The sequence below is a fragment of the Bufo bufo genome, chromosome 9, assembly GCF_905171765.1.
Source record: "Bufo bufo chromosome 9, aBufBuf1.1, whole genome shotgun sequence".
NCBI classification, from domain to species: domain Eukaryota; kingdom Metazoa; phylum Chordata; class Amphibia; order Anura; family Bufonidae; genus Bufo; species Bufo bufo.
This window is the reverse complement of record NC_053397.1, coordinates 4918378-4931971: the sequence shown is the minus strand read 5'-3', so window position 1 is coordinate 4931971 and position 13594 is coordinate 4918378.

Below are 13594 nucleotides of genomic sequence, written 5' to 3'. Positions count from 1 at the left end.
ACCGCTGATCTCTAGTGAATGGATAGGCTGCATTCTCAGTGATGTCACCGCTGATCTCTAGTGAAGGGATAGGCTGCATTCTCAGTGATGTCACCGCTGATCTCTAGTGATGGCTAGGCGGCATTCTCAGTGATGTCCCCACTGATCTCTAGTGATGGATAGGCGGCATACTCAGTGATGTCGCCGCTGATCTCTAGTGAATGGATAGGCGGCATTCTCAGTGATGTCACCGCTGATCTCTAGTGAATGGATAGGCTGCATTCTCAGTGATGTCACTGCTGATCTCTAGTGAAGGATAGGCGGCATACTCAGTGATGTCGCCGCTGATCTCTAGTGATGGATAGGCGGCATACTCAGTGATGTCGCCGCTGATCTCTAGTGATGGATAGGCGGCATACTCAGTGATGTCGCCGCTGATCTCTAGTGATGGATAGGCGGCATTCTCAGTGATGTGATGACTGCAGACGGTGCTACCATCAGAGAAAACATTCAAAAAGCTGACGGGCGCATCACCCGGCTCTCCGCCGCCCCTGAAAGGCGTGCAGTCTGAATGGCTATGCTTCATTAACCCTTTAACCTCTGCCACTTGACTCCACTCAATTGTGTCAGTCTTCACTGTAGCTCTGGCTTTCTATTGAAGCTAGACTGAACGGGAGGCTGGAGAGTGACGCGGGGTGAGGATCGGGGGCGCTCACGTTCCCCTCACCCCTTACATTTTGGCGCTGACTCCTTATATTCTACATTTACTCACCAGCGAGAATGGCAGCGGCTAATTTACATATGTAAATGAGGCGATAATTGTTGCTGCAGACGACACATTGTTATAATTGATGTCTTTATGCCAGGAAATCACCATTAGCGCCATCCACAACGTATCAATTACCAGAGGCGGACTCCGCCCACTGGAAACTGCTCAGCCAATCACGCGAGGAGCCCAGCAAAGGCTGCACCTGAGTGATGGCCAGCAGACTGTTATCTCAGGCCTTGCAAAAGTATTCACCCCCAGCATCTACCAGAGCAGGTACAGGGTCTGAGCTACAGAGACTGTCAGGGGGGGAATACTTATGCACATTAACACTCTCTTGTCTGCCCTGTGTGTAATCAGAGGGTACAAAACAAAGCAGGAAACACACCAATCTGAATGTGATGGGAGAGGTAGAGGATGGTGGGGGTGATTGTGGCTTCTCTATAAGGGTCTCAGGTTGGCAGAGCGGGCATATTGGGCGCTGTCTCTTTCACGGCTGCCTCCTCTCGGCGGCACTTCAGTAATATCGCTCAGCGTGCAACCAATTAACACACAAATAAAAAACAAGCAATAGGATTTATGGCTCCTCTCGTCCGGCCGCTGCGACAACAGGATTAGAGGGGAACCGCTCAGCAGCCATTAGGAGGGACGCCATAACAGCAGGCAGAATTAACTCCCCCAATATCATTACCTACCTTTATTACTGCCGTTACTGATCAGAACAGGGAATGTTATATAATGCATACATGATACATACAAAATGCTGTATTATACTCCAGAGCTGCACTCACTATTCTGCTGGTGGAGTCACTGTGTACATACATTACTTATCCTGTACTGATCCTGAGTTACACCCTGTATTATACCCCAGAGCTGCACTCACTATTCTGCTGGTGCAGTCACTGTGTACATACATTACTTATCCTGTATTATACTCCAGAGCTGCACTCACTATTCTGCTGGTGCAGTCACTGTGTACATACATTACTTATCCTGTACTGATCCTGAATTACATCCTGTATTATACTCCAGAGCAGCACTCACTATTCTGCTGGTGCAGTCACTGTGTACATACATTAGTTATCCCGTATTATACTCCAGAGCTGCACTCACTTTTCTGCTGGTGCAGTCACTGTGTACATACATTACTTATCCTGTACTGATCCTGAGTAACATCCTGTATTATACTCCAGAGCTGCACTCACTATTCTGCTGGTGCAGTCACTGTGTACATACATTACTTACCCTGTACTGATCCTGAGTTACATCCTGTATTATACTCCAGAGCTGCACTCACTATTCTGCTGGTGCAGTCACTGTGTACATACATTACTTATCCTGTACTGATCCTGAGTTACATCCTGTATTATACTCCAGAGCTGCACTCACTGTTCTGCTGGCGCAGTCACTGTGTACATACATTACTTACCCTGTACTGATCCTGAGTTACATCCTGTATTATACTCCAGAGCTGCACTCACTATTCTGCTGGTGCAGTCACTGTGTACATACATTACTTATCCTGTACTGATCCTGAGTTACATCCTGTATTATACTCCAGAGCTGCACTCACTATTCTGCTGGTGCAGTCACTGTGTACATACATTACTTATCCTGTACTGATCCTGAGTAACATCCTGTATTATACTCCAGAGCTGCACTCACTATTCTGCTGGTGCAGTCACTGTGTACATACATTACTTATCCTGTACTGATCCTGAGTTACATCCTGTATTATACTCCAGAGCTGCACTCACTATTCTGCTGGTGCAGTCACTGTGTACATACATTACTTATCCTGTACTGATCCTGAGTTACATCCTGTATTATACTCCAGAGCTGCACTCACTGTTCTGCTGGCGCAGTCACTGTGTACATACATTACTTACCCTGTACTGATCCTGAGTTACATCCTGTATTATACTCCAGAGCTGCACTCACTATTCTGCTGGTGCAGTCACTGTGTACATACATTACTTATCCTGTACTGATCCTGAGTTACATCCTGTATTATACTCCAGAGCTGCACTCACTATTCTGCTGGTGCAGTCACTGTGTACATACATTACTTATCCTGTACTGATCCTGAGTAACATCCTGTATTATACTCCAGAGCTGCACTCACTATTCTGCTGGTGCAGTCACTGTGTACATACATTACTTACCCTGTACTGATCCTGAGTTACATCCTGTATTATACTCCAGAGCTGCACTCACTATTCTGCTGGTGCAGTCACTGTGTACATACATTACTTATCCTGTACTGATCCTGAGTTACATCCTGTATTATACTCCAGAGCTGCACTCACTATTCTGCTGGTGCAGTCACTGTGTACATACATTACTTATCCTGTACTGATCCTGAGTAACATCCTGTATTATACTCCAGAGCTGCACTCACTATTCTGCTGGTGCAGTCACTGTGTACATACATTACTTATCCTGTACTGATCCTGAGTTACATCCTGTATTATACTCCAGAGCTGCACTCACTATTCTGCTGGTGCAGTCACTGTGTACATACATTACTTATCCTGTACTGATCCTGAGTTACATCCTGTATTATCCTCCAGAGCTGCACTCACTGTTCTGCTGGCGCAGTCACTGTGTACATACATTACTTACCCTGTACTGATCCTGAGTTACATCCTGTATTATACTCCAGAGCTGCACTCACTATTCTGCTGGTGCAGTCACTGTGTACATACATTACTTATCCTGTACTGATCCTGAGTTACATCCTGTATTATACTCCAGAGCTGCACTCACTATTCTGCTGGTGCAGTCACTGTGTACATACATTACTTATCCTGTACTGATCCTGAGTAACATCCTGTATTATACTCCAGAGCTGCACTCACTATTCTGCTGGTGCAGTCACTGTGTACATACATTACTTATCCTGTACTGATCCTGAGTTACATCCTGTATTATACTCCAGAGCTGCACTCACTATTCTGCTGGTGCAGTCACTGTGTACATACATTACTTATCCTGTACTGATCCTGAGTTACATCCTGTATTATACTCCAGAGCTGCACTCACTATTCTGCTGGTGCAGTCACTGTGTACATACATTACTTATCCTGTACTGATCCTGAGTTACATCCTGTATTATACTCCAGAGCTGCACTCACTGTTCTGCTGGTGCAGTCACTGTGTACATACATTACTTATCCTGTACTGATCCTGAGTTACATCCTGTATTATACTCCAGAGCTGCACTCACTATTCTGCTGGTGCAGTCACTGTGTACATACATTACTTATCCTGTACTGATCCTGAGTTACATCCTGTATTATACTCCAGAGCTGCACTCACTGTTCTGCTGGCGCAGTCACTGTGTACATACATTACTTACCCTGTACTGATCCTGAGTTACATCCTGTATTATACTCCAGAGCTGCACTCACTATTCTGCTGGTGCAGTCACTGTGTACATACATTACTTATCCTGTACTGATCCTGAGTTACATCCTGTATTATACTCCAGAGCTGCACTCACTATTCTGCTGGTGCAGTCACTGTGTACATACATTACTTATCCTGTACTGATCCTGAGTAACATCCTGTATTATACTCCAGAGCTGCACTCACTATTCTGCTGGTGCAGTCACTGTGTACATACATTACTTATCCTGTACTGATCCTGAGTTACATCCTGTATTATACTCCAGAGCTGCACTCACTATTCTGCTGGTGCAGTCACTGTGTACATACATTACTTATCCTGTACTGATCCTGAGTTACATCCTGTATTATACTCCAGAGCTGCACTCACTGTTCTGCTGGCGCAGTCACTGTGTACATACATTACTTACCCTGTACTGATCCTGAGTTACATCCTGTATTATACTCCAGAGCTGCACTCACTATTCTGCTGGTGCAGTCACTGTGTACATACATTACTTATCCTGTACTGATCCTGAGTTACATCCTGTATTATACTCCAGAGCTGCACTCACTATTCTGCTGGTGCAGTCACTGTGTACATACATTACTTATCCTGTACTGATCCTGAGTAACATCCTGTATTATACTCCAGAGCTGCACTCACTATTCTGCTGGTGCAGTCACTGTGTACATACATTACTTATCCTGTACTGATCCTGAGTTACATCCTGTATTATACTCCAGAGCTGCACTCACTATTCTGCTGGTGCAGTCACTGTGTACATACATTACTTATCCTGTACTGATCCTGAGTTACATCCTGTATTATACTCCAGAGCTGCACTCACTATTCTGCTGGTGCAGTCACTGTGTACATACATTACTTATCCTGTACTGATCCTGAGTTACATCCTGCATTATACTCCAGAGCTGCACTCACTATTCTGCTGGCGCAGTCACTGTGCACATACATTACTTATCCTGTACTGATCCTGAGTTACATCCTGTATTATACCCCAGAGCTGCAGTCACTATTCTGCTGGTGCAGTCACTGTGTACATACATTACTTATCCTGTATTATACTCCAGAGCTGCACTCACTATTCTGCTGGTGCAGTCACTGTGTACATACATTACTTATCCTGTACTGATCCTGAGTTTCTATTCACTAACAGCAAGTAGAGATCTTACTGTATTTAGTAATTTACATAGTCCTTTTATGTTTTAGGATGAGGCGGAAACCGATGCAAAGTGAAGCGGTCAGACGGAGTGTGAGGAATCTCATCAGTGTCTGTGCGGATGAAGGGGGTGATTACTCCTCTCGGCTCGGCGCTCTCAGCGCAGCGGGACAGAACGCGCTGATGGACGATGCGAGCGAAGAGTAAAATTAGCAGTGGAGATGAGTATGAAAATCCGAGACGAGGAGGTGGAGTAGCCCCAGCATCTGCTGTGAAGGTGCGGCCGCTGACCCACGACTGATACAGCGCACAAAACCAGCACAGGGGCCCCGGGTCAGCTGTGGCCCTCAGCGCAGTCTTGTACCGGTCCCCAAGTCGTCCATTAACAGACACCACAATCCTCAGAGCTTGTCACCCAGCGTGCTAGAGAAGCGGAATACTTTACCGACCAGCGGTATTATTTATTCCCACCCACCGGGCCCTCTACTCTGCTGGTCTACCTGAGTGTCAGTCTGTACTGCAGTGGGATTCTATTCTATAGCATGAAGAGGGTACAGATAGGTCATTGCTGCAAGGGATTGTGGGATGTAGACTATATATGATATGTAATAAACCTGTGATCTGGCAGTGTGCGCCGAGGTGGGGGGCGGGGGGGTGGTTCAGGTAGCGATTTTTTTGGAACTGCTCCACAATGTGTTTACAGAACCCGCCACTCGACAGCTCCGAGAAGACGGCGAAAACCTCATTATTATGCAATTAGTCTCAGCGTCTGATGAATTAATATTCCAGAGGAGGAGTCTCCCGCTGCACACAAAATCCCGCAATCTGTAGCAAATTAACCCCTCACCGACACAACATGGAGGACAATGGCGGGTCACACGACGGCGCAGGAGGCGCTACGTCGGCTGCTACGCAAAAGAAGTCACAAATAGATTGAAATAATGAAAAATTCCGATCTGCAAAATGTGCAGCACAAAACCAACCAAACCAATAAAAAGAAACCATCAGGAAGCAGGAGGAGGGCGGCGGCGGACGCGGACGCCGCTGACATAATGGCAGCTCACAGCCTCATTTGTACACTGTCACACCATTTTGATGAAGTGCTAAATGCTTCGCTCAGCGCCACCGCCGGAGAACAGCAATTTTACCGCACAATTTCTGAAGCTTGTGTCTGAATGAGGGGGATCGGGACAAGAGCGGCGGAGATGGAGGAGGGGGTCTGAGGAAGGACGAGGAGGGGGTCTGAGGTGAAGGGGGTCTGAGGAAGGGCGAGGAGGGGGTCTGAGGTTAAAGGGGTCTGAGGAAGGGGAGGAAGGGCGAGGAGGGGGGGTCTGAGGAAGGCCGAGGATGGGGGGTCTGAGGAAGGCCGAGGAGGGGGGGTCTGAGGAAGGCCGAGGAGGGGGGGGTCTGAGGAAGGCCGAGGAGGGGGGGTCTGAGGAAGGGGAGGAAGGCCGAGGAGGGGGGGTCTGAGGAAGGGCGAGGAGGGTCTGAGGAAGGGGAGGAAGGCCGAGGAGGGGGGGTCTGAGGAAGGCCGAGGAGGGGGGGTCTGAGGAAGGCCGAGGAGGGGGGGTCTGAGGAAGGCCGAGGAGGGGGGGTCTGAGGAAGGCCGAGGAGGGGGGGTCTGAGGAAGGCCGAGGAGGGGGGGTCTGAGGAAGGCCGAGGAGGGGGGGTCTGAGGAAGGCCGAGGAGGGGGGGTCTGAGGAAGGCCGAGGAGGGGGGGTCTGAGGAAGGCCGAGGAGGGGGGGTCTGAGGAAGGCCGAGGAGGGGGGGTCTGAGGAAGGCCGAGGAGGGGGGGTCTGAGGAAGGCCGAGGAGGGGGGGTCTGAGGAAGGCCGAGGAGGGGGGGTCTGAGGAAGGCCGAGGAGGGGGGGTCTGAGGAAGGCCGAGGAGGGGGGGTCTGAGGAAGGCCGAGGAGGGGGGGTCTGAGGAAGGCCGAGGAGGGGGTCTGAGGTGAAGGGGGTCTGAGGAAGGGCGAGGAGGGGGGGGGCTGAGGAAGGGCGAGGAGGGGGTCTGAGGTGAAGGGGCTCTGAGGAAGGGCGAGGAGGGTCTGAGGTGGAGTGGGTCTGAGGAAGGGCGAGGAGGGGGGTCTGAGGAAGGGGCCTGAGGTGAAGGGGGTCTGAGGAAGGGCGAGGAGGGTCTGAGGTGGAGTGGGTCTGAGGAAGAGCTAGGAGGGGGGTCTGAGGAAGGGGCCTGAGGTGAAGGGGGTCTGAGGAAGGGCGAGGAGGGTCTGAGGTGGAGTGGGTCTGAGGAAGAGCTAGGAGGGGGGTCTGAGGAAGGACGAGGAGGGGGTCTGAGGTGAAGGGGGTCTGAGGAAGGGCGAGGAGGGGGGTCTGAGGAAGGGCGAGGAGGGGGGTCTGAGGAAGGGCGAGGAGGGGGGTCTGAGGAAGGGCGAGGAGGGGGGTCTGAGGAAGGGCGAGGAGGGGGGTCTGAGGAAGGGCGAGGAGGGGGGTCTGAGGAAGGGCGAGGAGGGGGGTCTGAGGAAGGGCGAGGAGGGGGGTCTGAGGAAGGGCGAGGAGGGGGGTCTGAGGAAGGGCGAGGAGGGGGGTCTGAGGAAGGGCGAGGAGGGGGGTCTGAGGAAGGGGAGGAAGGGCGAGGAGGGGGGTCTGAGGAAGGGCGAGGAGGGGGGTCTGAGGAAGGGCGAGGAGGGGGGTCTGAGGAAAGGCGAGGAGGGGGTCTGAGGTGAAGGGGGTCTGAGGAAGGGCGAGGAGGGTCGGAGGTGGAGGGGGTCTGAGGAAGGGCGAGGAGGGTCTGGGGAAGAGCGAGGAGGGGGGTGTGAGGAAGGGTGAGGAGGGGGGTCTAAGGTGGAGGGGGTCTGAGGAAGGGGCCTGAGGTGAAGGGGGTCTGAGGAAGGGTGAGGAGGGGGTCTAAGGAAGGGCGAGGAGGGGGCCTGAGGTGAAGGGGGTCTGAGGAAGGGCGAGGAGGGGTCTGAGATGAAGGGGGTCTGAGGAAGGGGAGAAAGGGCAAGGAGGGGGGGTCTGAGGAAAGGTGAGTAGGAGGCCTGAGGTGAAGGGGCCTGAGGAAGGGTAGGAGGGGGGGGGGTCTGAGGTGAAGGGGTCTGAGGAAGGGTAGGAGGGGGCCTGAGGAGAAGGGGGCCTGAGGGAGGGCAAGGAGGGGGCCTGAGGGAGGGCAAGGAGGGGGCTGAGGTGGAGGGGGTCTGAGGAAGGGCGAGGAGGGGGCCTGAGGGAGGGCGAGGAGGGGGCCTGAGGGAGGGCGTGGAGGGGGCCTGAGGTGGAGGGGGTCTGAGGAAGGGTGAGGAGGGGGCCTGAGGGAGGGCGTGGAGGGGGCCTGAGGTGCAGGGGTCCAGAAGCGCATCAGGTCCCACAGGCACCTACAATGCAGGAGGTTCAGAGGAGCTACGACCCAGGATTCCTATAGTGTGATGTCATCAAACCATTACGCTGTAGAGATTATGACAGAGCGATGACATCACAAATGGGGTGTACACAGCCCTGAATTGAACCCAAGTCCAGCGGGGTGGGGGGGGGGGGGGGGGGGGGGGGGGAGGTCATTTGTGACAGAATTTGGAAATTAAATTAAACAATGAGATTACAAAGTAACAATTCACTGCAGAGATTAACCTCTTCCTGGCCGGCAGGATCAGTGATGGGAGAGGTGCGGGGGTCCACTGTCCTGTTCCCCCTCCCCCGGCGGCGATGTGACCGTTCTCTTTAATAACGCGATGTGGAGGTAATTAGTGACGTGAAATGACAACTAATTATCTGGGTGTCTCATAAGAGGCCGACACGAGGCTTCAGCATTTGTCACGTGTAATGAGGGGGATAATTAGAGCTTCTCAGAGGATGAAGTATCAGGTGCAGCTCCGCGTAATACCGCACTATAACCCTGCTCCGCCACAGCATGCAGTATAATACCGTACTACACCCCAGTATAACACTACTATACCGCACTATAACCCTGCTCAGCCACAGCATGCAGTATAATACCGCACTACACCCCAGTATAACACTACTATACCGCACTATAACCCTGCTCCGCCACAGCATGCAGTATAATACCGCACTACACCCCAGTATAACACTACTATACCGCAGTATAACCCTGCTCAGCCACAGCATAATACCGCACTACACCCCAGTATAACACTGCTATACCGCACTATAACCCTGCTCCGCCACAGCATGCAGTATAATACCGCACTACACCCCAGTATAACACTACTATGCCGCACTATAACCCTGCTCCGCCACAGCATGCAGTATAAAACCGCACTACACCCCAGTATAACACTACTATACCGCACTATAACCCTGCTCCGCCACAGCATGCAGTATAAAACCGCACTACACCCCAGTATAACACTACTATGCCGCACTATAACCCTGCTCCGCCACAGCATGCAGTATAATACCGCACTACACCCCAGTATAACACTACTATACCGCACTATAACCCTGCTCCGCCACAGCATGCAGTATAATACCGCACTACACCCCAGTATAACACTACTATGCCGCACTATAACCCTGCTCCGCCACAGCATGCAGTATAATACCGCACTACACCCCAGTATAACACTACTATACCGCACTATAACCCTGCTCCGCCACAGCATGCAGTATAATACCGCACTACACCCCAGTATAACACTACTATGCCGCACTATAACCCTGCTCCGCCACAGCATGCAGTATAATACCGCACTACACCCCAGTATAACACTGCTATACCGCACTATAACCCTGCTCAGCCACAGCATGCAGTATAATACCGCACTACAACCCGATATAACACTACTATACCGCACTATAACCCTGCTCCGCCACAGCATGCAGTATAATACCGCACTACACCCCAGTATAACACTACTATACCACACTATAACCCTGCTCCGCCACAGCATGCAGTATAATACCGCACTACACCCCAGTATAACACTACTATACCGCACTATAACCCTGCTCCGCCACAGCATGCAGTATAATACCGCACTACAACCCGATATAACACTACTATACCGCACTATAACCCTGCTCCGCCACAGCATGCAGTATAATACCGCACTACACCCCAGTATAACACTACTATACCGCACTATAACCCTGCTCCGCCACAGCATGCAGTATAATACCGCACTACACCCCAGTATAACACTACTATACCGCACTATAACCCTGCTCAGCCACAGCATGCAGTATAATACCGCACTACACCCCAGTATAACACTACTATACCGCACTATAACCCTGCTCCGCCACAGCATGCAGTATAATACCGCACTACACCCCAGTATAACACTACTATACCGCACTATAACCCTGCTCCGCCACAGCATGCAGTATAATACCGCACTACACCCCAGTATAACACTACTATACCGCACTATAACCCTGCTCAGCCACAGCATGCAGTATAATACCGCACTACACCCCAGTATAACACTACTATACCGCACTATAACCCTGCTCCGCCACAGCATGCAGTATAATACCGCACTACAACCCGATATAACACTACTATACCGCACTATAACCCTGCTCCGCCACAGCATGCAGTATAATACCGCACTACACCCCAGTATAACACTACTATACCGCACTATAACCCTGCTCCGCCACAGCATGCAGTATAATACCGCACTACACCCCAGTATAACACTACTATACCGCACTATAACCCTGCTCAGCCACAGCATGCAGTATAATACCGCACTACACCCCAGTATAACACTACTATACCGCACTATGACCCTGCTCAGCCACAGCATGCAGTATAATACCGCACTACACCCCAGTATAACACTACTATACCGCACTACACCCCAGTATAACACTACTATACCGCAGTATAACCCTGCTCAGCCACAGCATAATACCGCACTACACCCCAGTATAACACTGCTATACCGCACTATAACCCTGCTCCGCCACAGCATGCAGTATAATACCGCACTACACCCCAGTATAACACTACTATACCACACTATATTACCCTGCTCAGCCACAGTATGCAGTATAATACCGCACTACACCCCAGTATAACACTACTATACCGCACTATAACCCTGCTCCGCCACAGCATGCAGTATAAAACCGCACTACACCCCAGTATAACACTACTATGCCGCACTATAACCCTGCTCCGCCACAGCATGCAGTATAATACCGCACTACACCCCAGTATAACACTACTATACCGCACTATAACCCTGCTCCGCCACAGCATGCAGTATAATACCGCACTACACCCCAGTATAACACTACTATGCCGCACTATAACCCTGCTCCGCCACAGCATGCAGTATAAAACCGTACTACACCCCAGTATAACACTACTATGCCGCACTATAACCCTGCTCCGCCACAGCATGCAGTATAAAACCGCACTACACCCCAGTATAACACTACTATGCCGCACTATAACCCTGCTCCGCCACAGCATGCAGTATAATACCGCACTACACCCCAGTATAACACTACTATACCGCACTATAACCCTGCTCCGCCACAGCATGCAGTATAATACCGCACTACACCCCAGTATAACACTACTATGCCGCACTATAACCCTGCTCAGCCACAGCATGCAGTATAATACCGCACTACACCCCAGTATAACACTACTATACCGCACTATAACCCTGCTCCGCCACAGCATGCAGTATAAAACCGCACTACACCCCAGTATAACACTACTATGCCGCACTATAACCCTGCTCAGCCACAGCATGCAGTATAATACCGCACTACACCCCAGTATAACACTGCTATACCGCACTATAACCCTGCTCAGCCACAGCATGCAGTATAATACCGCACTACACCCCAGTAGAACACAGGCTAGGCCCTAGTACTGCATGGGTCACCAGTGACAACTACTAATGTAAGTCAGGAACTTGCTCAGGGCAGTTGTCGCGTCTCCTCCGGGCAATCTGCACACTGGACAGGGGGCGACACTGAGGCACGATGGCTGGAGCACGGTCACACAATATGGCTGCCCTCGCCTTCATCTCGGGGCCCCCGTCAGCCCCTCACAGACCGGAGAAACGACTTCGGCCAACAGACGTGTGTGAACAGGGAGCCCGGGGCGCCTCCAGCAGGTCACACCATAGAGGCCGCCATAGCAGTGCTTCCCAGGAGCCCTGGGGCCCCTAGCATCTTTCATGGCTCTCCGAAGGAGGCGTCTGAGGGACACACACTGCAGCACAATATGGCGACTACGGGGGAAAACCAGTGAGAACTGGAGATCTCCAACTGGTTGTAATGGCTGAGAGGAGCACCCACACGTAGTTATTACCGTGAGGACGGCGGTACTAGGTGATCAGGGCCCAATCCCGCCGGTTTGGGGAGCGTTCCTGTCCGCAGCCCAGGCGTGGACTCTCCGATACGCGCCATTGTACGTTATATTTTCCATCGCAGACATTTTTGCTTGAAGTTTCTATTACAGTTAACGCCTGCGGATGGAGGGCGACCGTCTGAATGATGTCTACACCTGGAGCGCCCTCTTCAGGCAGGAACGCCCGCTGCAGCCGGCTCCACCGCAGCGGCCCATGGCGGTGTTCACCCCAGGAGCAGGCCCATCAGAAGGCGCTCACCCCCGTACTGCAGGGGTCCGGCCCTCCGCCCCACAGGTGCAATCTGCTGGAAATAACACCAAGTTCTGCAACTTTCTATTTTAAGATCTCTGCTTGCTGTCAGCGAATATGAGCACTTATGTTGAGGCTAATAACCTAAATCCTCTTTCTACAGGGTTTGTTACAATGCACCAGAAATAGAGACGCTGCACAGCTCCATCCTGTCAGTTTGTTACAATGTATCAGCCTGGGCTGGACACATTTTGGAATCCGCTATATTGACAGGTGGGGTCCCCGGCAACACAAAGAGGCTGGACTCATTGTATTTCACAATCTCTTTAATCTGCCGCCGTGCGGACACAGAAGTCGCCCCGGATCCCGGAGACGCCCCTTCACACATCCATGTCTGCGGGGGGAGCGGCGTCCTCTTGCACTCGCAGTGAATCTATGACAGCTGTAATCGTTGCGCTTTGCCTTAAATCTTAATGCCGAGGCTTTGGTTCTTAAGAGAGGGGCCCAGACGCTGATCCAATCATTCACGCCACTGACCTTCACCGTCCCTGGGCTTTGAAGAATTTTTAATGAAGCACAAAAGATCCAAACAAATTAATATCAAACCTACAAAATGGCGCAGCCGGGAATCTCTGGCGGCTGAACAGCATCGCAGCCTGAGCGTGATGTCAACTCAGCAGCAACTGAGGGGTTAAACAGCTCATCATCCAGCGGCGTGCAATGGAGGCAAGTGCGG